Source organism: Triturus cristatus, chromosome 2_1, assembly GCF_964204655.1.
Source record: "Triturus cristatus chromosome 2_1, aTriCri1.1, whole genome shotgun sequence".
Classification (NCBI taxonomy): Eukaryota; Metazoa; Chordata; class Amphibia; order Caudata; family Salamandridae; genus Triturus; species Triturus cristatus.
In genome coordinates, this window is record NC_140581.1 from 1020936152 (window position 1) to 1020963265 (window position 27114).

The 27114-nt window shown below is 46.5% G+C and overlaps 1 long non-coding RNA gene across 1 annotated transcript in view; it reads left to right on the plus strand.

The window, feature by feature from the left end:
- Positions 1–25986, plus strand: part of LOC146866250 (uncharacterized) — a 153370-nt gene extending 127384 nt beyond the window's left edge. Inside the window, exon 3 of the long non-coding RNA XR_014976775.1 lies at positions 25965–25986. This is a non-coding gene — a long non-coding RNA (uncharacterized LOC146866250). The remainder of the gene's footprint in view (positions 1–25964) is intronic.
- The last annotated feature ends 1128 nt before the right edge of the window (positions 25987–27114 follow it).

Consider the following 27114-nt stretch of genomic DNA (forward strand, 5'->3'; position numbering starts at 1 on the left):
AAGTTTAAAACATAAGAGAGTCCCTGTGTCACAATGCAGACTTCGAGAAAGAGCAGGCACTAAAACAGGCTAAAGGTGAACAAAGCTGTTGGAGAACTAATAATGCAAGTGTATACCTCATCAGCCCCAGAAGCCTAAAAATAGGAATTAAACATTTTCTAGCGATTGGTCGATAACATTTACTAAAAACAAGTAAGGTGTAAGAGACTTTATAACGAGTGCTTATTACAAGGACAGATCAAAAGATTTATAGAGTCAAACTGGCCCAGTTGGAAGCATAGACAGCTTCTAATGACCCCCAACCTAAATCTGGTTAATATAACGTTTTCTTTTCTTTTCAATTCAATACTTTATTGTTTAAGTTAATAAAAACCATAACAGTATCCTGATAGAAAAGAGGTTCGACAATTTACAGACATTTAAAATGTTTAAAAGACATGTAACTATTATGCTAAAAAAAAATGCTTATCATGTAAACAAATTAAAAACGAAGTATGATTCTATGTCATAAAATTGTTGACAATATTGGTATTTCATCAAATGTTAGCATTAAAAACGTTTATACAGCGGCTTAGAATTTCAGTAGGGTTGTCGGATCGCTGGACTTGACTGGACTGGCAGTATTTGTCTCCTTCGGCCATTTGATCTTTTCGTAGAGTAATACAAATGTCATCAGTTGAGGGTCTGTTGTACCAAGTCCTTTAGTGATGGCTGATCTGCAAGTTCGAATACCCCTATCATTAAAAGCTTTTTTTAGTAGCAAGACACGGATAGATTTTAAGAAGGGGCAGACACAGATAAGGTCAATGAAATCTTGCCAGTCTGTGCCACATAAGCTATATGTTTTGGAGCCTTTATACTTCCGTGCAGGTTGATCGCCAAACTCGGTATACCCCTGATCTGATCGCCATTAGCTTTCATTTCAGATGAGATGAATATGTTGTACTTAGGTATTCCGCTGGCTGTATTGATGTATAGGATTGCAGAACCATCCAGGCATGGAACCGTGTAGTTAATGTATTTTTGTCTTCAAATGAGTGAAGCTTGGCAGCTTTGTTTGTCACTCTGTGAAAGACTTGGAAGGAGGGGTTCTGAGCCCAGAATTCTGTTATATTGGTTTCCTTCAGGGAAGTTTTCAAGAATTTGCCGTAACTTGAACTTGGATCATCTTCCTAGGCTCTCCACAGGGCATCGTGTAAAACATTGGATCGGTTCTGCAAAGTTTGTACCAGGTTTTAATTGCAGCTTATTTTCTCCCTGTCTCCTGTTGGATAAGACCGAATTCCATTCGGACCTGAGCCGGGATGCATTCTGAGGTCGACCAAAGACTTTAATATAATCCGATCCCAGTTAGAGAGTGCCAAATCCAAATACGGTTCTGGATCAATATTGGTTTGTGTTATGGGGTATTGAACATTGCATAATTTGAGCAACTACGCAGCCTCACTTTCCTGTTGCCTTATTGACAAAAAATTTGCTCTGGCCCAACATCTGTCTTTGGTACACAGACTCCTGGGATTTTAGAAGATTAAGGGTCTACCTAACATAGAAGTGGTCTGTTTAATATATAGAAGCCATTGGATTTGAAGTCCCAACTCAAAGGTTATACAATCCTCATTGATCTCCCGCTTGAAGGTGGCCTGTGAATTTGACCATATTGAATACCAAAACAGTTGAGGGGTTACATAAAAAAAATCTTCAACATTAGAGAGTCCCAAATTCTCATGGATTGGATAGGCAGGGTAACTGGCAGGCACGCACAAGATATACCTGCATGCTCTATTTTCCTCGAGTTGTATGGACCCCACACTTTTATAACCCTCAAACACCAGAACCATAACTTAGAACAGGCAAACACTTTCTTTTCTACACTTCTAGCAAAGTAGAGATAGGCTTTCTTCCTATAGATGAAGCTAAGTTAAAAAGGAACACCACAGCAATTACTGATTTCTATGTTCGTTGGGCCAGACAGGGCTCCCATGTAACCCTGAAGTCAAAAAGAACCCCCGGATAGGAAAACTCATGAGTCCTAAATATTGACTTGCCGCGGATGGTACGACAGCGAGACATAAGATTTCCTGGATCACAAGTCATAACAAAAGGTTTAGTGAGGTTGTTGTCTAAATCAAGTTGGGCCATAAAGTTAGCAAAAGCGTCCAACAAAAGTTAGAGCCCATTAGATGTTCTTTCTAGTTCTTTCTAATTAGTTTTGAAAATCGAAATGTTATTTTTGTTCCGGCATTGCCCACAGCTTAAATCTAACAATCCTGTGAAAAATGCAGGAGGGATCCATTAAGACCAGGTCCACTGAATTGTGTTTGGTGACTGTGTGCTTACTAACCAAAAGATGTAAGTTTAAACACTGTTCCACATTACCTAATCCAGCTCTAAACCCGTACTGCACCCTTGCGATGACGTTTTTATCAGGCATCCATGCAGTTAGCCTATACAGGACCATTCTTTCCACAATTTTAACCATGGAGTCTAAAAGGGAGATTGGGGAGGGGGGGTTAAAGCTAGGACTTGCACGATTCCCTTTTTTTAAATATGGGGACAATAATTGTAAAATGCCATGAGCAGGAGAAAACATTGTTGCTGAACCTATTTATTAAAATGGTAAGCATCGATGCCCACAGATCTAAGTTAGCTTTATAATGGTCGATAGGAACCCCACTGTTATTAATAGCCACAGTAACTTCCTCCAGGGAGCATAGAATGTCAGTGGGAAATGTTGCAGGCAGGAGGTAAGTATCCCGGTCAGACAGTTTGGTGGATTGTAAATCAGATTAAAATGCTCCAGCCCTAAATCTGGGCTGATATGAGTACACACACGGCTATTCCTGGACGTGGACATCTTATTATCATTGACTTCATTCAGGACAGTGTTTCTGTTCCTACAGGAAAAGACCAGCTTGTCCCAGATGTCCAGCTCCACATCCCGCTTCTTATCCTCAGAGGCTGTTTGTACTCCCTCCTGCATTTTGCAACCGCCCCCCCCCCCCAGCTCTCAGATACATGTGCAGTGCACTGCAAAGGTGTTTTTTTTAACAGCCTACAATTGCTATCAAACCATGACACCTGGTTGTCCTACCTTGACCTCTGGGGCTTCTTTAGGGCGCCCCTGATAATAATCTCCAGTTGAAAAATATCCTCAGTACCCTTGGATATCCCCTGCTTAGGGCCAAGACAGCATAGCATCAGCACCAAATGGTTGTCACATATTTTATGGAGTACCTCAACCATATTCACTGAGCTCCAAACTAATCTCCTCCCATTATCTCTAGGAGAAATACTGCCTAGTCTCATCCCTCCTATCTTCAGGCTATCCTTCGGCCCTCGTACAGTAATAGGGGGTTGTGACCACTAAAGATACTGGGTTGGACTGACCCATCACTGATCTGGGTAGATAGGGCCCTTGTTACGAAAATAATTATGATCATAACACTTCCCCCTCCCCCAACCCCCACCTGGTATGGACGGCAACAGAAAACAAGCATTGGCATAGCCAATAGGTCTCGCCTTTGGGACCCTATAAGTGCTTAGCCATGCAACAGTTGCATAACTAAATACTTATAAGGTCCCAAAAGCGAGACTTGTTGACTATGCCAAGCGGCCGTGCGGCCTCGAAAGTAAAAGTAAATCGCGGTAAAGCGCGACGCGCGCGCCCGCGCACATGCACTGTAGCTCTAGGCTGGCCTGGTAGCACTTTTTGGAGCCCTCGCAATAAGTCTCGCCAGACCAGCGCATGCGCTGGGTCAGGCGATACCTAAACAGGATAGCACAGCCACCTCTGTGGCATTACAAAGGTCAAAGCGCAGCAAACAAGTGGGAATGCAGCATACGGCCCTTACCAGGGGTTTAAGTGGGATGAAAAAACTGCGGGGGTCTCTCAGAGGGGAATGGTAGATGTAATTAAGGGCGTGGCTTAAAAACATGTAAGCTAAAAATCTGTGCTTAGCATAGTGTGTGGCCCTACTGGTATTTTGCTGTTTCTGTCATTGCATCGTGATATATAACACAACAAGTAGCATCACACATACACAACAATCCAGGACTATTCGCTTTGTCAATGCATGATATTTGCATAAGATAAATAAGCAACAACTATGGCTCTATGTCTTCGTTGTATATAATATTGAAAATGCTTCAGTTCTGAAATGATGAGACTTAAAGAATTATAACGAGTCTCTTTGAAGTTACCTCAAAGGCAGTGAAGGGTGGCACTGCTGCAGTGTCAAGATTTATTTTTTCACCCTGGTGGTGTGGGCAAAAATGGAGCGCCTGATAGGGACCCATCTCAGCACCTACTGTTTAGAACCGCTGGTGCTGAGAACCGCCAGGACCAGGCCCACTTAAAGCCCTCACCGCTACGATCCATACTCCACATCGGTTCCAACATACTGGCCTCTGGGGTTATAGGAATATTCCCCCGTTTGCCATTAAAATCCCCCATAACTATCAAATTAAGCCCTTTTCCTTGTTTAGCGCATCTATATTCAAGTTCTCCTCTAAAATCGAAAAGCAAACCGAAATTCGGATTGTCTTTACAAGAAATTATCATTATTAAAAGTTGATGATAACAACGTTAATATTCCTCGCCTTATACACTCTAAAAGCCTGGATCAGGCCAGAGTTATGCTCAATAGGGAGAATGCTACAATCCATAGAAGGTTTGAACCCAGCGGTGAGGCCAGCCCTTGCCCTACCTGCCTCAGAAGGGATGGCCGGGGAAGCGTAACAAACAAAATCGTCACCAAAGATGTCAGTAATAGCCCATGTCTCCTGTAAGAGAACAATGTCAAACAAATTAATAAACTCCAACCAAATATCTAACCCCACTTTGGTTTTAATGCGCGCAACGTTCCAACTCAATAGTTGAATCAGGTTATAGCCAGACACTACCGTGGTGTGGGAAGCTATGGACTCATGGGACTCTTGAGGCACAGGCTACCATCACATGTACCTCACACACATGCAGATGGAGGGATGGAGTCAGAAGGCAACATTAATCTCCAGGGCTCTTGGACCAGCGGAATCCCTGTCTGTCAATCTTTATAGGTAAGTCAAAGAGCAGAGAACATCAATTTTTTCCTGGAGTGGGATTTTGCAGGCAAAGGGGAGCACTGGATCTTATTGCGAGGAATCTCCAGTGAGGTCTTCCACAGGAGTCTGTGAAATTGGTATCCTCCTAGGTGAAAATAAGCACTCTCTCATGTTAACCAACTCAGCTGGTTTCAAGATTTCTGCAAGGCACCGGGCCCACCCATATTTTAAACCACCATGAATATATAGGTGAGCTGGCAAGTCGATGCCTGACGCTGAGGCTGGAGGTGGGCTGCGCTTTCTCCCTAGAGCATGGCTTTGGGGTGCATGTGGGTTTTCTCTGAGATCTGGACAGCCTGATGCCAAGATGGAGGCCCCAGAAATCGCACAAAATGGCAGCTTTTGTTGGGATCTAGCCAGACTTCAAGTACCTATTGATAGGACCGGACTCTTGCCTACCTGATTATCTCAAGAATCCTCTTAGGTCGCCAGGATCTTTTTATCTGCTAAATAGTGTAGAGGGGAGGAAATATAATTATCAAAACATAATCACCAAAATTAGACCTCATGTGGAAAGGACCACTGACTCTGAATCTAAAATTTGTAAGATTTTATTACAACCAAGAATGACTGCACATACAAACACCTTAGTACAAGGTGAAGAAGATAAACGGGCACTAATAAAAATGCAAGCCTACGTAGGATTCTCATCCGACTCAAAACAAAAAGAATCACTGACTCTAAAAGCATCAAGAAAGCAATGGGTAAGCCAATATCCACATTAGGAATCATCAGTCTGAAAGGGAAAAAAAACGTTAGTCTATCCCTACTCTAACTCTAAGGTGACATCCCTACTTCCCAGGCAAGAGAATAAAAGGTGTCAGAAGTGAAGACTTCCTAAGAAGTGCAGTCAGAGCTCGATCTAAGATACTTTTCTAGCTTCCCGTCTAAACCTCAACTGCTCAACCCTCAGGCACTGTCCCTAATACAAAACCCCAAAAACGTAGAACACGCCCTTCGGCACACCTCTTCAGCCAGGTCTTCTTCCAGTACTTTTCCAACGAAACTTGTCTGGCATCCAACGACGGTTAGCTTGACCTTGGGTCCCAGACACCTTCTCCGCTGAAAGAATCATCTCCACATTCCAACGTACTCCCCTGTTGGCTTCTCGCAGCATCCTAACTCCTAAAACAAAGACCTAGTCTCACTAACGAGGTAAATGTCCTTGCATCTCAGAAACATGGGAACATGGGAACAAAACTTTTTCTCTTTCCTAAGCCTTTTCACCATTTGCAACCCAAAGCCTTTACCACGGGAAATCATTTTCGGCCAACAACATTTAGCTAACATAAGAAAATGAACAGGCCTTTCTCTTTTACATATGTGCGATCAGGCCTTTACACGGTTAAACACATCACTAAATCACACTCTAAGCATTAGTTCATTATTCTCATATAAGTGAATAAGCAACCTACACGTGTAACTTTAACATGGCACACATTTAACCTAATACATTGCATTACATGAAACTAATCATTATGCATTTACTGAATACATTCACAAAATCTGCAGCATTACTCTTCACGAAAAGCGTTATTACATTTCTAATCACCTCTATGTTAAACGACTTTGGCAATACATTTCTATAGCACTTCTTAGCTTACTTCGATTAATATGCGGGCGCTAACTAACTGTGAATATGATGCACCCCTACAAATTTCAGAATAGCATGACTACCTATCCTGTCTTGGACTCATGACACACCGATCTGCAAAATATAAATCGAAGAGGGGCCAACTATGGGCGTTTGAATCTTGAGACATACATAAAAAAAAACTACCATTGAAAGCACCAAACCCACCATGGAAAGACAGCTTTCTAAAAGGAACACACCAGAATAATAATAAAGACATTCTTACTTGCTTACTTAAAGCATCATGGGGACGCGAAATTTACAATTTTCCAATCGCCGTGAGGGGAACGGCTGTCTACCTCTATTTGCCTACCTCCATTCGCCTGCCGTGAGGGGAACGGCATTGAAACTGCCGCAAACTCCGCCAGCTCGGACTTCAAATCCCAGGGGGCACAGCGCTACCAGCGCGACAGACGTCATCAGAGGGCGCAGGAAGCCCTCATAAGCTGCGAGCGCCTCCCGCAGCGCGGGACGCGAAATTTACAATTTTCCAATCGCCGTGAGGGGAACGGCTGTCTACCTCTATTTGCCTACCTCCATTCGCCTGCCGTGAGGGGAACGGCATTGAAACTGCCGCAAACTCCGCCAGCCCGGACTTCAAATCCCAGGGGGCACAGCGCTACCAGCGCGACGGACATCATCAGAGGGCGCAGGAAGCCCTCATAAGCTGTGAGCGCCTCCCGCAGTGCGGGACGCGCCCGGGCTCGCCCAGGCGAAGCCCGGGCCAAGTGTGGGCCCGTCCTTGCCCGTCACTGACAGGAACAGGCAGGGCTGGGCCACCCCCCCAACGTTGACTTTCAGCTTGTGCTTACGAGGTACTGTTGTGCTCTGTAGCTCCTGGGGCTAACGTAATTGTGTACTGCCAGTGTCGTAATGATATTAGGGTCTTCCCTCCTGCCGATATAGCAGGTTAATGTGTAGCTCGCTTTGTTTCCCTGTTTCCCTGTATTGTTGTTATCGCCTGGAGGCGGCTAACATTTTGTCGCTGAACCTTGGTGTGCTTTCTATGAGATGACAGGGAAAGGAAAGCGCACAGGAGAGGGAGGGACAGTATCTGGTACCTTGGACCAGTTCATAACCAGAGCCGTTTCGGTTTTAGAGCACGAAATTGCTATTACTGAGCGGCGTCTTTCTACCGAGCCTATGTATGCTAGACGCTCATCCATTGGGTCACTAGCATTAGCAAAATCCCCTATTAGGTTAGTAGGGCAGGGTACTAGTGATTTGGCTGAGCAGGGGGACGTTGTGGGTAGCCCTATTACTCTACAGGACAGTGGTAAGATTATGGAGGTCCCCGGTGAAGTTGTTTCTATAATTGACGGTTCCCCAAAGCCTGATGTAGCCTACCCCCAGACAAGGGCCAGTAAAAAAGTTATACGATCTTCCAACTTGAAGAGGAAAAGAGAGGGGGGAGGCAGTCGAAAATTCCCAATGTTTCGAAAAATGTATCCAGCGTGTTGGGTGCTATACCGGCTGATGATCGTTTGTTTCTGGGCGAGACAAATAAACGCCCCTCTGACCAGTCTCAAATAGGAGAAATGATCCCCCAGATTGAGCAGGTGGTGCGATCATTAATACTCCCCCTTTTAGAAAGGGTAAAACTGGTTAATGAAAGGGTTGAACGCCTTGAACAAACGATCCTTGATAATTGTTGCTCATTAAAAAATGTTATCAAATTAGCCACCAAAGACAGAGCAAAGCCTCACCCCATGCCCTCTGGTGCACCCACCATTCCTATATCTATCCCTTCTGTTGATCCTGCTGTGATAACCGAGGTTATTCCAGGAACTGTCCCCCACAAGGCTCCAGTCAATGATAATTATAACAACCTAGGGGCAGGACAGAAAAGCAATAATTCTGGGGGCAACATTAATACTAACAACGTAAGTAAGGGTGTGAGAGAAGGCATAAACCGTGAGACTAGTGATAAATCTATTAAATCTCCTATGGTTCACATCCATCTCCCACCGGACTCCATTCCTTATGTTGCCGTATTGACTGGTGTCCCCGAACTAAAAGGTGGTAAACCCGAATCTTACCAAGAACTTAAAAACAAAGTAACATTCTGGTTAAATAAGAACAGACCCATCCCCAATTACATGAATGGGAAGATCCTTTTTGTCAGAAGGGTTAGCTGGGTGGGACCTAGATTAAAAGACGTCCCGGGTGACTCCATCACTGTCAATTTTGAAGACAGGCGCATAGTGCGCTTCATCTGTGATCATCCATCCTTTGGGGACTGGTCGGGGATTGGAGTGCATGACCTAAGGTATTTCTATAACCCAGCCCCTATTCCAGCTGGAAGTACTAGACAGGATTGGGTAAGAAGTGGAGCAAAACCTGGGTTCATTATTCCCCCCTTTGATTACTACAATGGTATGTGTAATTCAGTAGATCTGGCCTGACCGGTGACAGAGGGGTCGATCCTAACAGTGTCTAGTAATGGAAATACCGCTGGAGTTGCGCCCATGGGTGGAGTAGATGTAGTCCATTCTGTATCTCCCAGGACGCCTAACTTAAAAGGGGCACAAAACTCAATTCCGGACAGGGAGTACATGAGGGAATATGAAACAAGTTCTGATATTTCCCACCAGGCTAAAAGGTTCGGATCGGGGGTGGGTTCAATGATTTCTTGGAATGTTGCTGGCCTGAAGGCAAAAATGGATTCTCCTGAATGGGTCGAATTCATTGGTAGTTTTGATGTATGCCTTTTTCAGGAGACTTGGTCCTGCGAGCCCCAGCTTATGCAGGGATATCTGAATTTCTATGTTCCAGCAATTAAGGGACCTAAAGGGCGCCCTATGGGTGGCCTGACAATTTGGGTTCGTCAAGATTTATTTTTGACGGTTATCGAAGCACCAACTGGGTCCCCTGATATTCAACTAGTTAGGCTATCATTGGGCCCCCTGGGTGATTTGGACATTTATAACCTGTATATGAGAGAGACCAAGGGGTCTAGTTCACGGGTCTTGGTTAGTTTGGATTCCCTTATAGACCAGCACTCGAGTGAGAGGGGAGTGCTTGTCGCTGGGGACTTGAATGTTACTTTTGAACCTCTCCTGGACCCAGACCTTGGGTGGGGTGTTGATCCTGAGGAAGACCAGTTCTGGGGAATACCTGGGCTTGACCTCGAACCAATTAAAAGGTGGACTGAGGCCGTAGTCCAGGTCAATGCTCTTTGTTACGAGCAAGGACTGAGGGCGTTGAATGGGAGGACGTCGGGTGATAAATCAGGGGCCAATACATTTGACAATGGTCGTCATTCAAGTAGGATTGATTATGTCCTTTGTAGTCTGAAGCTATGGCGATCTATAAAGGACATGGTGGTCGAATCAAGAGTTGAGAGCGACCATAATCCTATATGCGTAACTCACTGGTGGTGGAAGAGTAGCCATACAGCAGTAGAGGTGATGGAACCTAAGCCACCTGGAGTTGTCTCCTCAAATGACATGCGCAGACTTAAGTGGCGCGAGGTCAAGATCAACGACAAGGCCATTGCTGATATTGATAATAAATTAGCTAGAGCTACATTGGATCTTGAGGGTGCCTTGGCCATCAAGACAGGTAGTGCTCTAGCTACTGGATTCCATAAAACATTGTTTGAGGGAATAAGTTTATATTTTATGAAACCAGTAAGGCAATCCAACAAGGCCCCACCCAAGCGGCTACGATGGTATGATGGCGATTGTAGGAGAGCCAGGGCCGATCTGGCTGCAGCCCATTTTAGTGGACATAATGATTGTGTCCGAAAGGCCAGACAAATATATAAAAAATCTGTAAGACAGGCCAAAAAGAAATGGGACGAGCTCCACTGGCTTGATTTGAAGGGAGCGTGTTATGCTAGGGACTCCCGACTATTTTGGAACATTATTAAGTGGGATAGAGGAAGGTTGCCTGATACACCCTCAAACCATGTCTCTCAAGAGGAATGGTTAAAATATTTCAAAATACAATATGCTTGTAATCCTAAATTTAATTTCATTTGGGCTACAACCTATGTTTTTTACTCCCAAGGCCCTTTTAGCAGTAAAGATGGCCCTGGGATCTGTTGCAAGTGGGCGCGCTCCGGGACCAGATGGGGTTCCACCTGACGTCTTTCTCCACAATAAAATTTGCTGTTGCAAGTACATTACTTTATTGGCAAATGCTGTGGCTGAAGGTGCACCAGTCCCTAAGTCATGGGGGGGGCAGTTATAATCCCCGTGTTCAAGAAGGGAGACAAGGCACTCCCAGGTAACTATAGGCCAATTAGCCTGATAGACTCCATCCAGAAGGTTATAGGGAGGATGGTTTTTAACCAGATATTAGAGTGGATTGAAGACAACAACATTCTGTCCCCCTTTCAAGCGGGTTTCCGTAAGCTAACCAGTACAGTGGACCAGGTTTTTCGTTTTGTCCAGCTCCACTGGAAGGTAGTTACTCTGGGAAAAGGCAGCCTCTATGCCGCTTTCGTGGATTTGAGAGCTGCCTTCGATCTTGTGCCTCGCCTACGGTTGTGGGCAGTGTTAGAAAAATTAGGTCTCACCATAGAAATTTTGACCCTGATAATGAGGTTACACGAGTCTAATTTTGCCAGGATTCAGTGGGGTGGGCCTGGTGATGTCACTCCTGAGTTCCCGGTAGAGCGCGGTGTGCGCCAAGGTTGCACCATGGCACCCACGCTCTTTTCACTGTATATTAACGGGATAGTTGACCATATGCTCTGTGCTAGCACTGACGCCCCAAGGTTGGCTGGAGTCACCATTCCAATACTGATGTTTGCGGATGATACGCTTATTGTATCCAAAACCCCGAGCGGGTTGCAAAGAGCTTTGCTTGTGTTTGAAGATTTTTGTCTTGGCCATGGCCTGGAGGTAAATGTGGCTAAAACGAAATTTATGGTTTTTAATCCTCACCCAAGCTATAGAGGGAAAAAGCTATTTATGAATGGACAACCATTAGAGATGATTAACAATTTTATGTACCTAGGCATGCACGTAGCAAATGATAATAAATGGAGTAAGCACATAGAGATGGCCGCCCTGAAATTTAGGCAACTATCGGGAGCCCTAAGCAGGGAGCACAAAAAATCTTTTACAAAACCAATAAATCCTGTGCTCCAAGTTTATGAGGCTAAGGCCTTAAGCTCTGTGCTTTATGGGGCAGAGCTATGGGGGTTTGACCAGCTAGCTTCTTTAACCAGAGTTGAAAATACATTTTTTCGAAGTATAACTGGCCTTCCCCAGAGTACTCCTTTGGTACCTTTAAGATATGAACTAGGTAGGAAGGCCATTTCGGATATAGCAAAACTTCGGCCGGTTTTATACTGGTGGAGACTTTGGACCACTCCTGAGCTTTCCCACTATGCTAAAGGTCTCATGGACATCATAAAATTAGATGTGTTTCATAAGATCGGATGGTTGAAGAACCTCCATGAGAACTTGAATGATATGGGTATGGAGGGGTTATGGAGTGACCCGGTGGCTGCTCTGTTCCCCTCAAAGAGATCCCTTAAAATGGCATACTGGGAAAGAGTTGAATATCAGGCATGGAGTAGAGCAAATCCTTCGGGATGTCTGGCCGTTATCTGGAGGCAAAAATTATACCTGCTCTAGAACCGTATTGGGACCTGGTTGCCAAACCTGGAGACAGGAAACTTTATTTTCAGTTTAGAGCTGGTTCTTTACCACTCAGGTCTCTGACAGGAAGGTGGTCCAGTGCATGTGAGGAAATATGTCCTGCCTGTGAGTTACAAGTAGAAACAATCGCCCACTTCCTGTTTGTCTGCCCTGCATTTGCTACTCCAAGACGAGTCTGGTTGTCCCCAATGTGCAAGACTTTAGGTACTAGGAGTAGTGTTGTGGCATTAAGAATTTTGCGTACAAGCACCTTACCAATCATTTCTATAGCACTAGCCAAATTTTTGGGATGGGCGTGGATTTTACGGAATAAAGCCATTAAGCAAACCCTTGAAGTCCTCTAACAAAAAACTGGGGCTCGGGTTTCTCCTCTTGCATTATGATATGTTTTTTTTTAATTAACACAGTAATTTATACATTGCAGTAGACTTTGTTGTCATTTTTAACTATGTACTTCTATTTTCCAGTCTTTTGACTTGTTTAATGCTTTTTTAAACTTTTCTAAGTATTTATTGATGGTTTTTTATCTTATAACTTTTTTGGGCACTAGATGTCAAGTTTTGTTTCATGTTTGTGTCTTTTATGATCTTTTTAAATCGAATAAAGACTGATGATGATGATGATGCATCATGAACTAAATACTTACATTCAATGTAATATTTACTACGGTGTTTTTTGAAAAATTATGAAAATGTATTTTGCCAACATGAAATGCTTTCTTGACAGTTGTCACAGTGAATGCACATGCTTATCTATATCACACTTTAAATAAACAATTTGTTGCCTGAAAAATGTGTTGTTTTTCAAGGTGGAAGCCATCTTTCCGTGATGCAAAAGTGGTTACATTGACTAGCAGGTCACTTGCTCTGCTATGGTGGACTTTACAGGGCTCTCAAATTGTCCCCTATCAGATGTGTGTTTATATAAAGTTTTTTGCCCTCTTGGATGTGTACGTCCGGGGGTGCAGAAAGTATGGGGTGCGGCCCCCGAGAGCTGGAGGCAGTTCATTAAGATAATGGCAAACAGCAAGGCCTTTCAGTTTTTATTCGCACAGGATTAGCTGTTTGTTCAAATACAGTGTAAGTTAAATGCCAAGGAGAACCCAGAGAAAAACATAAACCACTACGCATCCTGTTGCCATGCATATCTATGTACTATTTGTCTTCAAATAGACAGTATTTGAGTTTCTTAGCTTTTATCCGGGCGTGTGACTGACTGGATCAAGAATGACGCAGTGACCCGCGGTTTATCTTCCTAGGAATCCCCTGTGACGTGGACCTCCCACGCGCTCAACTCTTGTGTTGCCAATAAGGATTCATGAAAGCTTAAAGAGACATCGCCCGGATCTAGTGAGTCGAATGTACCGCCTATGGCCAGTAGGCACGGATATGTGTATGGGGGCGGAGAAGATGGTTCAAGCTAGTTACCTCGAAAACAAAATTTGATAGAATATGCGGCAGATAGAGGGAACACTATGAACTTGGGTGGAAGGAGCGAACAGCAACATTTTAAAGTTGCCTTCTGTGTTAGGACCAATGGAGGTGCTACCAATGCACTTAGATGGGGACATAAGGTGGAATGGAAATAAAAGGTGGATTAAGGTGGGATGGATGGATGGGTTTGACTATTGTATGTGGGACTACTGTACCAAGGATGCTATGCATCGATGTATTTGTAATGTAACTGGGTCACATGTTACTTTGAAGTGGAGGTCGATTGCTCTTTATTGTGAACTTGATGGAAAAATACAAAATAAATAAAAAAAATTGCAACAATGAATGACGCAGTGAAAGGCCCTAATATTAAATATGTATCTTTCCATAAGTTTACAAGAATGTATGATGTTACAACGCAAGCCATTACAACGCATGCTTTTACAATGCAGATTTTACTACCCAGGTACCATTACATCACATGTTTTTACAATGCATACCATTATAACGCAAAATAGTATTAATGCACTGGGGGGATATTCTCAAGAACGTGTGTTAATTATCAGAGAATTAGCTTAACGCAACTTTGCATATCGCAGTCTATCGCGGGAAAACAACACCGTGTTAACATAGTATTCTCAACCCAGCGGCACCATGCGATAGTCTCACGATAACGCGTTAAATGACCGCGTTTAAACCAACGCGACGCCGAAAAAACGTGAAACGCAAATGCTAAAAAAGTTGCGATGTGGCCAATTGCGATACAAAAATCAGTGATAACCAGCGACAGGCCTGCAATTCCCACACGTCATGCTGGAAAATGCACTATAAAAGCAACAAAAAACACACACCAAAACCAAAATAAACTGCGTAGCACCATTGATGCACCCGGACCGAGTGCAGAGGACAACTCGAACCCCACAAGCCCCACGGAGGACCAGCCAGGAACCCCGTGCTCGGGGAAGGGCAAGGAGAAGAGGAAGACATGGTTCAGTCCGCAGGAAAACAGGATCATCGTCACGGAGGTGATAGAACACTACCAACAACTGTTCGTCACCTCCACTGTGCCATTGGCAACACAAACGAAAATATGTCAGTCCATCGTGAACAACGTGAATGCAGTCGGAGTGTCGAGGAGGTCAATGGAGGGGGTCAAGAGGCGCTGGCATGACGTGAATAGCCAAACAAAGCAGAAACTAGCTGCCAACCGGAAGGCTGCAACGGCGAGTGGAGGTGGGAGTCATGCGCCACAGGAGGAGCTGGATGAGCTGGAGGAAATGGTGGCTCAAGTCATCAGTGTGGAGACGGTGGCAGGAGTTGGTGGTCTGGACACAGCTTGATATGACCTGACCCAACAGCAACAGGGTGAATAACGACCAGGGACTGGGAGAACGGGGGGAGATGGGTACAATGGCACACATGCACAATTATGTGCAGCACACTGCACACCCACAATGATTGTGGAACATGTCCCTGATACCCTTGGCACACTGCAGCACACATAGAAACACCAAGTAGGCCCCCGTCCACTATGTGCACAAAGGGGCCCCCCTCCCTATCACCAATCTCATAACCTACCCAAGCACATGTGCTGAATCCAGCAAAGCATCGGATCTGTGAGCCACACTGACAATGAAAGTGACACTGCATGACCAATAGCATGGCTGCAGTCAAAATACATGACATGGTGCATGATACGACACTGAGGTGGCCCAGTGTGGATCACATCCTCAAAGGAGCAGGTCACACTCTGACACATCCACGTGCACATACAACCCCTGATGTCAACAACAAATCTGCAGACAAACAATGCACAAGAGTACAACAATCGTCCAAGAGCACAAATGACCCAAGTCGCCAACATCTCAGCACCGTAAAAGCACACAAGTCAAAGGCACACTGCCTCAAAGGGATTAGGGGCTGCCAAATCAGAGCTGCAGGGACAACTCTCCCACAATGCAGCACACACACATAGCAATCACAGCACATCAACATTGACGACAATGTGGTACAAAGTGCAACACTTTCACCACAGATCGGAGGACATAACTGGTACCGCTTGTGCGTAGAATCTGGCCAATCACATGTGCCATAGCAGGAAACTGTGAGATGATAATGCACAACCTCACATCCGTCATGTAGTCGAAATGTCCACGGTCTCCCTTCAATTATCCAGCTCCTCCAAAACAGTCACAATGTACATTGTCATGCAGTCTGAATGTAAACATGTACAATGTGTCAACATACATGGAACACACTGTTAACCTGCACCTTCCATTTACATTGCAGAGGGACAATCAACACCTCCTGCAGAGCACACCAGACATCTCTTCAGTGATGATGTTGAGGACCCCCTGGCCATCTGCCCCGACACCCTCCAATGGCTCGTGGACAGCCCCCGCACCCCACCTCCAGGAGCAGAGCAGCCCAGCTGCATTGAGGCGAACCCCCCCTGCACAGCCCACACAGCAGGAAGCACCCACCACCATGGCTGGCTCCCACCACCTTACGGAAAAACACATGGCTTCCAATGCCGTGTGTTAGACTGCCAGAGGGGGCTGGCTGAACAGGTGCGGGTGGGTTTCGACCTCATGGCAGCCAAACATGATGCCATACGTGGGTGTATGAGTCCCATCAGGGACCACTTACAGTCCCTAACGGACACCCACAGTCTGTACCATGCTCTACAACACTCCTTGGCTCACCTCGCTTTAGCCATTACTCGGATACAAGAACTGTTTAGTCAGACAGGCTCCAGCGATGTCAGCCGGGAGTTGGGACACATGCAGAGGACAATGGAAAACATGGAGCTGATGCAGGCTGGAAGGATGGCTGCCACGGATGTACACCAGTGAGATGTAGCTGGGATCTTCCATGCCCTGCAGAACCTCATCTTGCCATTGCTTTCACAGAGCCTGTCCCAGATGACTGCTGCAGGAACTTCGACACACACACACCTCCGCCCCCTGATGTGTCAGTGGCACCCGGTGAGGCAGCCATACCACCCCCACCCCCTGATGTGCCAGTGGCACCCAGTGAGGCAGCCATACCACCTCCGCCCCCGATGTGCCAGTGGCACACAGTGAGGCAGCCATAACACCACCACACAAACCTGACACAGAAGACATATCAGATGACTAAGATGTGGATGGTAATGAATCTGTGTGCGAAAGGAGGATGTAGCATTCATCCCTGCCATATGCCTGTCCCTGCCTAGTTCAGCCCTCTGCATCATGCCCTGGAACAACACCTTCCACTGTCCCCCGAAAAACACTCTGCAACATTCACCTGGACCCCGACATGGACTGCCATATCTGCTCTGGTTACCAATGACACAGCAATCAGGCTGCAGACTGAACTCTTCCTCTTCCGATTAACTCATCATTCCCCAAAGGACTCTGGTTGGGCCTCCACTGGGCAACCATGTAATGTGTGGTTTGCATGGCCATGTACTGCTACAGCTCCGACAAATAAAACATTCCAAATCGCACAGATGTGTCATGTCTAGGTTCAATCAAGTATAAAAGTATGGATGAATGTATGGACATTGATTGCACAAAAAGTTACACCCTGTGAAAAGTACATCAATGCGCATATTGGAGCCTGACCCACATGGCCAGTTAGATGACTGTGAAGGTGTGAACTAGCTGTGGCCTCATTGCTCATGAACAACAATCTCGTAACCCCCCAAAGTAGCCCCACGTCCATATATTAAATAGAGCTGTGTGTAAACATGTCAAATTCTGGAGCAGGCCCAAAGTAGTGTCTCCCATCACATGTGAAAACAGAACATCTCTTTGCATACCTACTCACACTCAACTGTATGGACACAGCCTGTTTTGATGGATAACATTGATCCACATGGCAAGAAGTTGGACATCATACTCACATTGCTGAAGACACGCAAGAGCCCAGGTCTACCAGTAACTATCCCAACCACAATGTCTGGCTCACAGAGGTCGAGCTGTCAATAGGGACTCACCCCCAAGTGAAATGCGTCAGTCAGTCCCTCCCTGTGTACGCCCAATGCTCATTGAGGCACATGATTTGTCATTCTAATCAGCACTCATCACAGTTGAACACTAGTGAAGTTGTCTAGACTTTATTAGCATGTGCGTGCCAGTACGGGCAAGACAAGGGCCACAACATGCAGACCAATGCTTCAGACACTAACAGGCAGCATAGGAACATGTAGAGGTGCAAGAAATGGGGAAGCAAAAATGAACACCAATCATTACGGATGGCAACGGTCTCAGCCCACCTTGCCTTGCTGGACGAGTCATATGATGTTTGTCGTATGCCTATTGCCCCATGTCAGGGAACACGACTCACAGCCCATGGGATCTGCATTGTGCTGTACCACCAGACTGCGCTGACTGTCTGCTCTGCTGACAGTGAGCAGGTGAATGGGTCCAACAAGGTCACATGTAGTACTACATTGCCATGTGTGTACTCTCCCTCCAGCAGCATGTCAGATTTAGGAACGATGCCAAACAACGCTATGCAGCTCCGCCCATGGGACGGCCTCACCTTGCACAGGTGTGTGTCAACACGCTTAGGCACACGCACATGCATTCTGAGTCCAGGCGAATGCAGACATGTCCACTGTTGTGGTGGGATATGTGACCATTCCTCCGAGATGCAACAATCAGTTGTGGCTGCAGAAACGTAGCTACTCATCCATGAATGCGAGCTCAGCTTCATGGGCAATCAGTTCCAAGAGTACGTGGTTGTCGACTTCAACGAACACGAGGGAGAGCCAATCAATTAACTGGTCCGGACAGATGTGCTCCGTGCACGCCGTTTCACAAATCCGCAAAACAGACCAATAGGGGAGCGCATCAATGTCGTCACTGCACACGAGGACTTTTGTAATCTCCCATGCCCAACTGCCAGCACATACGACAAATATCAAGGAATCCCATGCACTCCTGGTCGTGAGCCAACAGGGGGCGCACACACAAGTCATAATCCAATGCAGCTACCGTTGTGTTGGATAGGCAGACATCCATGGGCCACTTGAATGTGCATGATCGCCAGTGGAACCAGGGCTGGACGCAGGTGACGTACGCAAGATGGAAGCTCAGACGGTAACTGATGTGCAACACTGCCAGTGGCAGTGCTCCCAACAAATGCAGCATACGTGCATGGTACAGTTCCAAGTGACAGGGGTTGTGCATGTGCCCGGGATGTCCCGCCATCGCGTTGGTGGCTCTCGTAGAACCGGCACTCTTCTGACCTTTGGAAGTTATGTGGATGATATGTCACAGCTCGGAGCAATGAGTCGTATGTGGGTGCAACGTTTGTAAGAATGGGTTTTTGTGTGCATAAGTGTCAAGGGCATCCTATGCAGGACTACCTCAAGCAAGGACTTCTGTGTGTGGGGTTTGGATACGTTGGTCTTTCATTTGTGCTGTGCATGGTGTGGGAGTCGTCGTCATCTGCAATGTTATCTCTCTCAAGGGGTGCGAGCCCCAAGCCAGACCAAGGTTGGAGGTGCCGATGTCCTTCTGCCTTATGTATTGAGACAAAAGAACTTTCATCCCTGATGTAAGTCTGACTACTGCTTGCATTCGGGAAATGTGATGTTGCTTTCGCGCTGCATTGAAGCTAGGCATTAGGCTTATGGTGCACTGTGGCGATACACACACACAACAGTTGGCATGTATGAGCCCAGAGACCGAGCGGCCTTGCGCTCCTTGTACAATATCTCTCCCTCTCTATCCCTCTCTCTCTCCCTTTCTCTCTCTCTCTCTCTCTCTCTCTCTCTCTCTCTCTTCCTCTCTTCCTCTCTCTTCCTCTCCCTCTCTCTCTCCCTCTCTCTCTCTCTCCTCTCCCTCTCTCTCTTACTCTCCCTCTCTCTCTTCCTCTCCCTTTCTCTCTCTCTTCCTCTCTTCCTCTCTCTCTCTCTCTCTCTCTGTCCTTTGATGAGCACATGACACACCTTCTTATCTTGAATTTTGTCACTCAGGCTGTGACTTACAGATTGTCCAGGGAAGACCCACCATGGCTCTTCCTAATAGTTGTTTTGGGTTAAAGTTGATTGCAATATTTTGTTTGGAACTTCAAAGATGAATGAATGATTCTCCTTTTTCTGTCCACACATGGGAGTTAATTGTTGTAATTGTGTGACATCAGGCGAATTGTTTTGTTCATGATTTCGTGAAGTTGCTGTGAGATATCTTTGGCTGGGGGGGGAGAGGGTGCCCGGGGTAGGGCCACGGGGGGGAGGAGGGGTGGTTCCCTGGTATAGTGGCGGTGGGTGTTGTGGCCCTCCTGGGTGTCCGAGCTGCATGATCAGTGGCTTTATTTTTATTTATTTTTATTTTACAGAGTTTTATATAGCGCAAACTTGACCCGAATCGGGTATCAGAGCGCTTTACATAGCACTAGTTGCATTACATGAGGACACATTCATTTTTTTTATTAGGCATGGGAAGATTAAGTGATTTGCCCAGAATCACAGGATGTTCAGCATCATTGCCGAGACTCGAACCCAGTTCCCCAGATTCGAGGTCAAAAACCCTAGCCGTTAGGCCAACTCCTCTCCCCAAGCTCCATGGCATCTGTTGTTCTTCAGGTGGGGCTCTGGGCTGGGCTCCCTTTCATACTACAGGTAGTCATCAGACTTAACACCAAGTAGGAGCAGGTGTTAAATCCCTGCTGCTAACGCGCCTTATCTCATGTTTTGTGACCTTATCGCCGATCTGGCTGGTCGTTGATAATGTTGCAAAGTGGTGTTGTTGCTGCTTTTTGCATGGGAACGCCTACTCTGCATCTTATTAGCGTTAGTTGCCGGTGTCATCTGTGGCGATGTTTTATGCGGCTGCTATCACAGGGAAAGTGGTGATATGGGCTGTTAGCACCAGCTTGTGAATGGGGCGATAAATTTATCACCACTTTGGCTGAGATAAAGTGCCGATAACTCGGCGATAAGTCCTTGAGAATATGCCCCTAAAAGTTCCATTACAACGCATAGCATTACAAGGCATACCGTTACAATGCATATAAGTAAAATAATCCCCTGGAACGGGATACAGGGAAAATAGGGGTTTTGGTTTGGGTAGTATATTAATACACGGGTATTTAAAATGAATACACAAGTATTAAAGTTAATGCTCAAGTATTAAAATAAACACTCGTATACATTTTTCTTTTTTTTCATTTTAAGATTTACTTACAACTGGGACGGGAAGCAGGGAAAATAGGGGTTTTGGGTGGGGTAGTGTATTAAATCACAGGTATTTAAAATTAATACCGGAGTACTAAAATTAATACCCGACTATTAATATAAATATTTGAGAATAAAAAAAGCAACGGAAATCAAATAAAATTATTTATAAAAAATATATATAACTAAACAATACATAGAGAATTTAATATTATAAACATTAGATTAATTATTAATAAAATGCATTTAAAAAAGTACTATTTGCAACATAATATCATTACAAAACAAACAATTTTAATAAAATACAAATCTTAAAAATGTGGATAACATATTTTTATTAAAGAATACAACTAAAAAAAATCCTTAACAAAATTAAACGTAACAAAAAAATAAACAATGCAAAAACAATATAATTAAACCAGACAAAACGACAATAAACGGCAGCCTAACAAGTAAACCACCATTTTACTCTACACCTTAACGAAAGTCCTACTACACTTTCTATGAATGCACCTTTACCCGCAGGTCGCCAAAATGGTGGACAAGAAATCTTTTTTTTTCAAACGTACATTGAGAAAACTAATTACACATTTGGTCAGCATAAAAAACATATCATAAAAATATGCACAAAATACATTTCCAAATAAATTAACGATCAACTCACAAAAACGTACAAAAGCAGCCGACCACCATTTTGAAAACAGTAGTAAACTGACTTCCATAGAGGCCATACATGTTTTGCCTGCCCAGAAATTCGCAAACTCAAACAGTACCATCTACAGTCACAAGTAAGTCTACCCTTAAAAACGGTATTTCTCTAAAAAGTTAAAACATATCCTCAAATTAACTAAGAAATACCATTTAATTATTTTCGCAGCATTTTCAAATTCCAAAAAGACACTTCACGCCACTGTAATTCAAAATATAAACAATGTAAGTAAAGCATACTTTTAAATATTTTTATATTTAAGAAATAAACCCTTAAAATGTACATTGTAAAAATACTGAACAAATGTAAAAGCCAAAGTCCAATTTTTTTTATTTACACAAACTCCTTTTAACAAGCTATTCCTTCCTGTGTTTTCCAATAGACAAAAATGATACATGTTAAAGTGAGCCAATTTACTATTCCTACTCTGACAAATGTTTGCCTCAAAGAAACTGCAGGATGGTGATGGGGGCAAAATTACTATTCCTACTCCGACAGATGCTTGCCTCAGGGAAAGTGTGAGATGGTGGTAGGGGCAAATTTATCATTCCTACTCCGACCGGTGTTTGCCTCAGGGAAAGTGTGGGATGGTGGGGGGGCCAAATTTACTATTCCTACTCCGACAAGTGCTTGCCTCAGGGAAAGTGTTGGATGGTGGTGAGGACAAAATTACTATTCCTACGCAGACATGTACTATCCTCTGGCAAAGTGTTGGATAGTGGTGGGGGCATATTTACTATTCCTACTCCAACAGTTGCTTGACTCTGGCAAAGAGCTTGATAGTGGTGGGGCAAAATTACTATTCCTACTCCAAAAGGTACTTGCCTCAGGGAAAGTGTTGGATGGTGATGGGGGCAAATTTACTATTCCTACTCCGACAGGTGCTTGCCTCAGGGAAAGTGTTGGATGGTGGTGTGGGCAAATTTACTATTCCTACTCCAAAAGGTGCTTGCCTCAGGGAAAGTGTGGGATGGTGTTGGGGACAAAATTGCTATTCTTACTCCAAAAGATGCTTGCCACAGGGAAAGAGCTTGATAGTAGTGGAGGCATAATTACTATTCCTACTCTGACAGGTGTGTGCCTCGGGGAAAATGCTGGATAGTGGTTGGGCTCAATTTACAATTCCTACTCTGTAATGTGCTAGCCTTAGGGAATTGCTGGATGACATTTAGGGGCCGATTCCGATCTCGCTCGGAAGGGCCCCGAACGCGATCCGGACGGAAAAAGTACGAGCCGTACGCATGTTTTCTGTCCGACTTGTTCAGCTGAACGAGCGAGCAAGTAGGATGCGAGCAACGCGAAATTCGCCAACCGAATCGTTTCCGGGTCCCAACCGCTCCGTACGTCTCGTCCGTAAGCAAACCGTGCAGTGCAATGGAGGTGATTTACGACCGAGCCAGTACGATGCACAATTCAGACAGCTGGATCGAGTCGGAGCATCCGACACGGAAACGCTCTGGGAAGTGGACTTCGGGGGTCAGCGCCGGACCCCCTTCACCCGTAGCCTTACGAGTCGATCACAGGGGGGACCCAAGGGACCCCCCTAAACATGCATGTACGGTGTGGGTGGTACAGACGTATCCCCACTACAGGGGGCGTCTTTGTGCGCAACATTAATTTTTCATCAATGGGAGTCTATGTACACGTCGTACAACAGGCTCCCATTGACTTCAATGGGGCACCAAACGACCCGTGTCCGTCGGCGCTTATTCGCATCGTGGAGGCTGGTAAGTAAAAACAAATGACTACCGCCACTCTGCTATGTACTGCCTTGCACAACTACAAAGCTACACCACCTAGGACACACACCAGACACACACCATCCATCTGCACCACACGCTCACAAAAACATGGCTCACAGATCCAACATTCACCCACTCCCATTCACCACAAACATAGCTAACAACATAACCATGGAGGCATGTGCACAGGCAGACAGCACCACAACAACCACCAGGCCACCTGGCCCACACCTGAGCAGGATGGATCCCTCCCCTACCCCATCCAGGAGCAGTTGGAAGCCATTGCAGTACAACAAACAAACTTACAGGTAGCTAGCCATCTTCACAATGAGGGTGTCTGAGGGAGGGCTGTGCCACTACTCCCACCATGCCCCCTGTCCCATAGCCTAGAAAGATTGATCCCTCCCACCACCTCACCCAGAAGCATGTGTCAGCCATTACACAACCCTCATCAAACTTACAGGTAGGTAGCCATCTTCCCTGGGAGGGTGTTTGTGGCTGGGAGGGCTGCACCACTACTCCCAACATTCCCTGTGTCCCACACCGCAGCAGGATGGATCCCTCCCCCACCCCTCGCAGGAGCAGTTGGAAGCCATTGCAGTACATCAAACAAACTTACAGGTAGGTAGCCATCTTCACAATGAGGGTGTTTGTGTTAGGGAGGGCTGCACTACTACTCCCACCATGCCCCCTGTCCCACACCTCAGCACGATGGATCCCTCCTCCCACCCCACCCAGGAGCAGTTGGAAGCCATTGCAGTACACCAAACAAACTTACAGGTAGGTAGCCATCTTCACAATGAGGGTGTTTGTGTCAGGGTGGGCTGCACTACTACTTCCACCATGCCCCCTGTCCCACACCTGAGCAGGATGGATCCCTCCCCCACCCCACCCCACCCAGGAGCAGTTGGAAGCCATTGCAGTACAAAAAACAAACTTACAGGTAGGTAGCCATATTCACAATGAGGGTGTCTGGGGGTGGGGGGCTGCACCACTACTTTCACCATGCCCCCTGTCCCACAGCCTAGCAAGATTGATCCCTCCCACCACCTCATCCAGAAGCATGTGTCAGCCATTACACAACCCTCATCAAACTTACAGGTAGGTAGCCGTCTTCCCTGGGAGGGTGTTTGTGGCTGGGAGGGCTGCACTACTACTCCCAACATTCCCTGTGTCCCACACCTCAGCAGGATGGATCCCTCCCCCACCCCTCGCAGGAGCAGTTGGAAGCCATTGCCATACACCAAACAAACCTACAGGTAGGTAGCCATCTTCACAATGAGGGTGTTTGTGTTAGGGAGGGCTGCACTACTACTCCCACCATGCCCCCTGTCCCACACCTCAGCACGATGGATCCCTCCCCCACCCCACCCAGGAGCAGTTGGAAGCCATTGCAGTACACCAAACAAACTTACAGGTAGGTAGCCATCTTCACAATGAGGGTGTTTGTGTCAGGGAGGGCTGCACTACTACTTCCACCATGCCCCCTGTCCCACACCTGAGCAGGATGGATCCCTCCCCCACCCCACCCCACCCAGGAGCAGTTGGAAGCCATTGCAGTACAAAAAACAAACTTACAGGTAGGTAGCCATATTCACAATGAGGGTGTCTGGGGGTGGGGGGCTGCACCACTACTCCCACCATGCCCCCTGTCCCACAGCCTAGCAAGATGGAGCCCTCCCCCACCCCACCCAGGAGCAGTTGGAAGCAATTGCAGTACACCAAACAAACTTACAGGTAGGTAGCCATCTCCACAATGAGGGTGTTTGTGTCAGGGAGGGCTGCACTACTACTCCCACCATGCCCCCTGTCCCACACCTCAGCAGGATGGATCCCTCCCCCACCCCACCCAGGAACAGTTGGAAGCCATTGCAGTACACCAAACAAACTTACAGGTAGGTAGCCAGTACGTGCACCCACCCATTTTCCCCAAATTAAATGGTGCTATATGACAACACCAGCCCTCACATTGCACAAAGAGCCATACCTACCCCATTGCCAACCACAGTGTGCACACAGGTAAGCCAAGGAAACTGTCACAACCACTAAAGTGTGACACACCAATGCACAAGTAGAAGAAAGCCTGGGCACATTCATGCACAGCAACTAGTTACATGTGCATCACCATGGGGCAAGTGCAACAAGGACCATTCTCAAAATATGAAAGCATGTGTGGTGGCACAAATCAAGATATGCACATTACAGGACAAAGGGATGCAGGAGATGACAATGGCCAGAACATGGACAGATGTGACATCTGCTAGGTCAGACAACTAAACCATGAGTCCACAATTAAACACATGTTGTGCCAGGCCCTAGATGGCAACAAGTCCCAGTAAACCTCAATTGGACACGGTTCGCATGGTATGCCCTGAAACCTCGCACCATGGACAAGTAATGCTTGTACCACTGTATCATGTCAGGGAGCACAGTACTGCACACAGTCAACAATGTGATGATATGTCAATTGTGCAGTGTACAAAATGTGAATGACACACAGCTAACCCAAAGCTTGTCGGGTGCACTGCAATGACCATTTCCCATCTGACCCACAGGTGACCAAGAACTCACTGCAGAGGACAACACCAGCAACCTGCAGAGCCAGTCTCCACCCCCGGTACAAGGACTCTCGGATGTTGACTCCCAGGATAACGTGGACGATGAGCTCAAGGCCGGCCCATCTGGTGTGCCAGGGAGCAACAGGTCCCAGGACCCCAGCGTCCCCCCACCACATCTGCGGCAACAACAACTCCACAGCAGACCCCTGCTGTCACGGCCTGCGGCCGCAGCCACCACCACCACCACAACCACCACCAGTGCTGCCGGAAACATCCTCCTTGCCCCAGAGGATGCCCCGCACACACCACCCATGGAGCAGGGCAGGGAGAGGATGCAGGTGCCCACAGTGGTGAGGCAACAGGTCCGTGGCAGCAGGGCAGGTGGGAGGGGCAGGGTCACCCAGGGACACCAGGAGGCTGGGACCCACTCCCTGGAACACATCACCAGAGTCCTGGGCACATACGAACAGGCCCAGGGACGAACAGGCCGGTCGGATGATCTGTTGCACGAGCTCATCCTGCTGATGAGGTCCATCGACAGACACATGGGACAAATCGTGGACGGACCTCTTGGGCCAGCAAGTGGAGGTACTGAGGGACAGGCATGCGCCCCAGACAACACCTCCGCCTCCCTCTGGTGGGCTGCACACTGACAATTCACCATCCTCCCATGCGCCCACAGAGAGGGGCGAGTCCTCAGACCCCACTAGCCCTGAAGCAGGGCCCCCCCTGCCAAACGACAAAGGGGCCGTCCCAAGAAGACCCTGGGAGTATCTGGAGGCAAAGCACCTGCCAGACGCAAGTCACGGAGCCAGCCATGATGGCAACCCTCTCCACCACTGCATTGACTCTTTGGACTGTCCTACCCCACACTGCCTTGTGATGGCATCTGCCTGTTGGACTGGGTCACCACAGCAATGTGGTGACTACTCGACCATCTCATCTACCACGACTGTCAACTCACTCCCCACCCAATGGAAATGTGCAACCGCCTTGCATCTCACCATAGTAAATAAAATATCCTCACACACATGTTTTTGTGTCTGCTCCGTCTTTATTGCAGGGTGTACAGCCTTCAACATGATCACAATGTACCAGGACCACGGGCTGTATGTAGGCAAGGAGAAGTCGAAGGCACCTAGGGAAA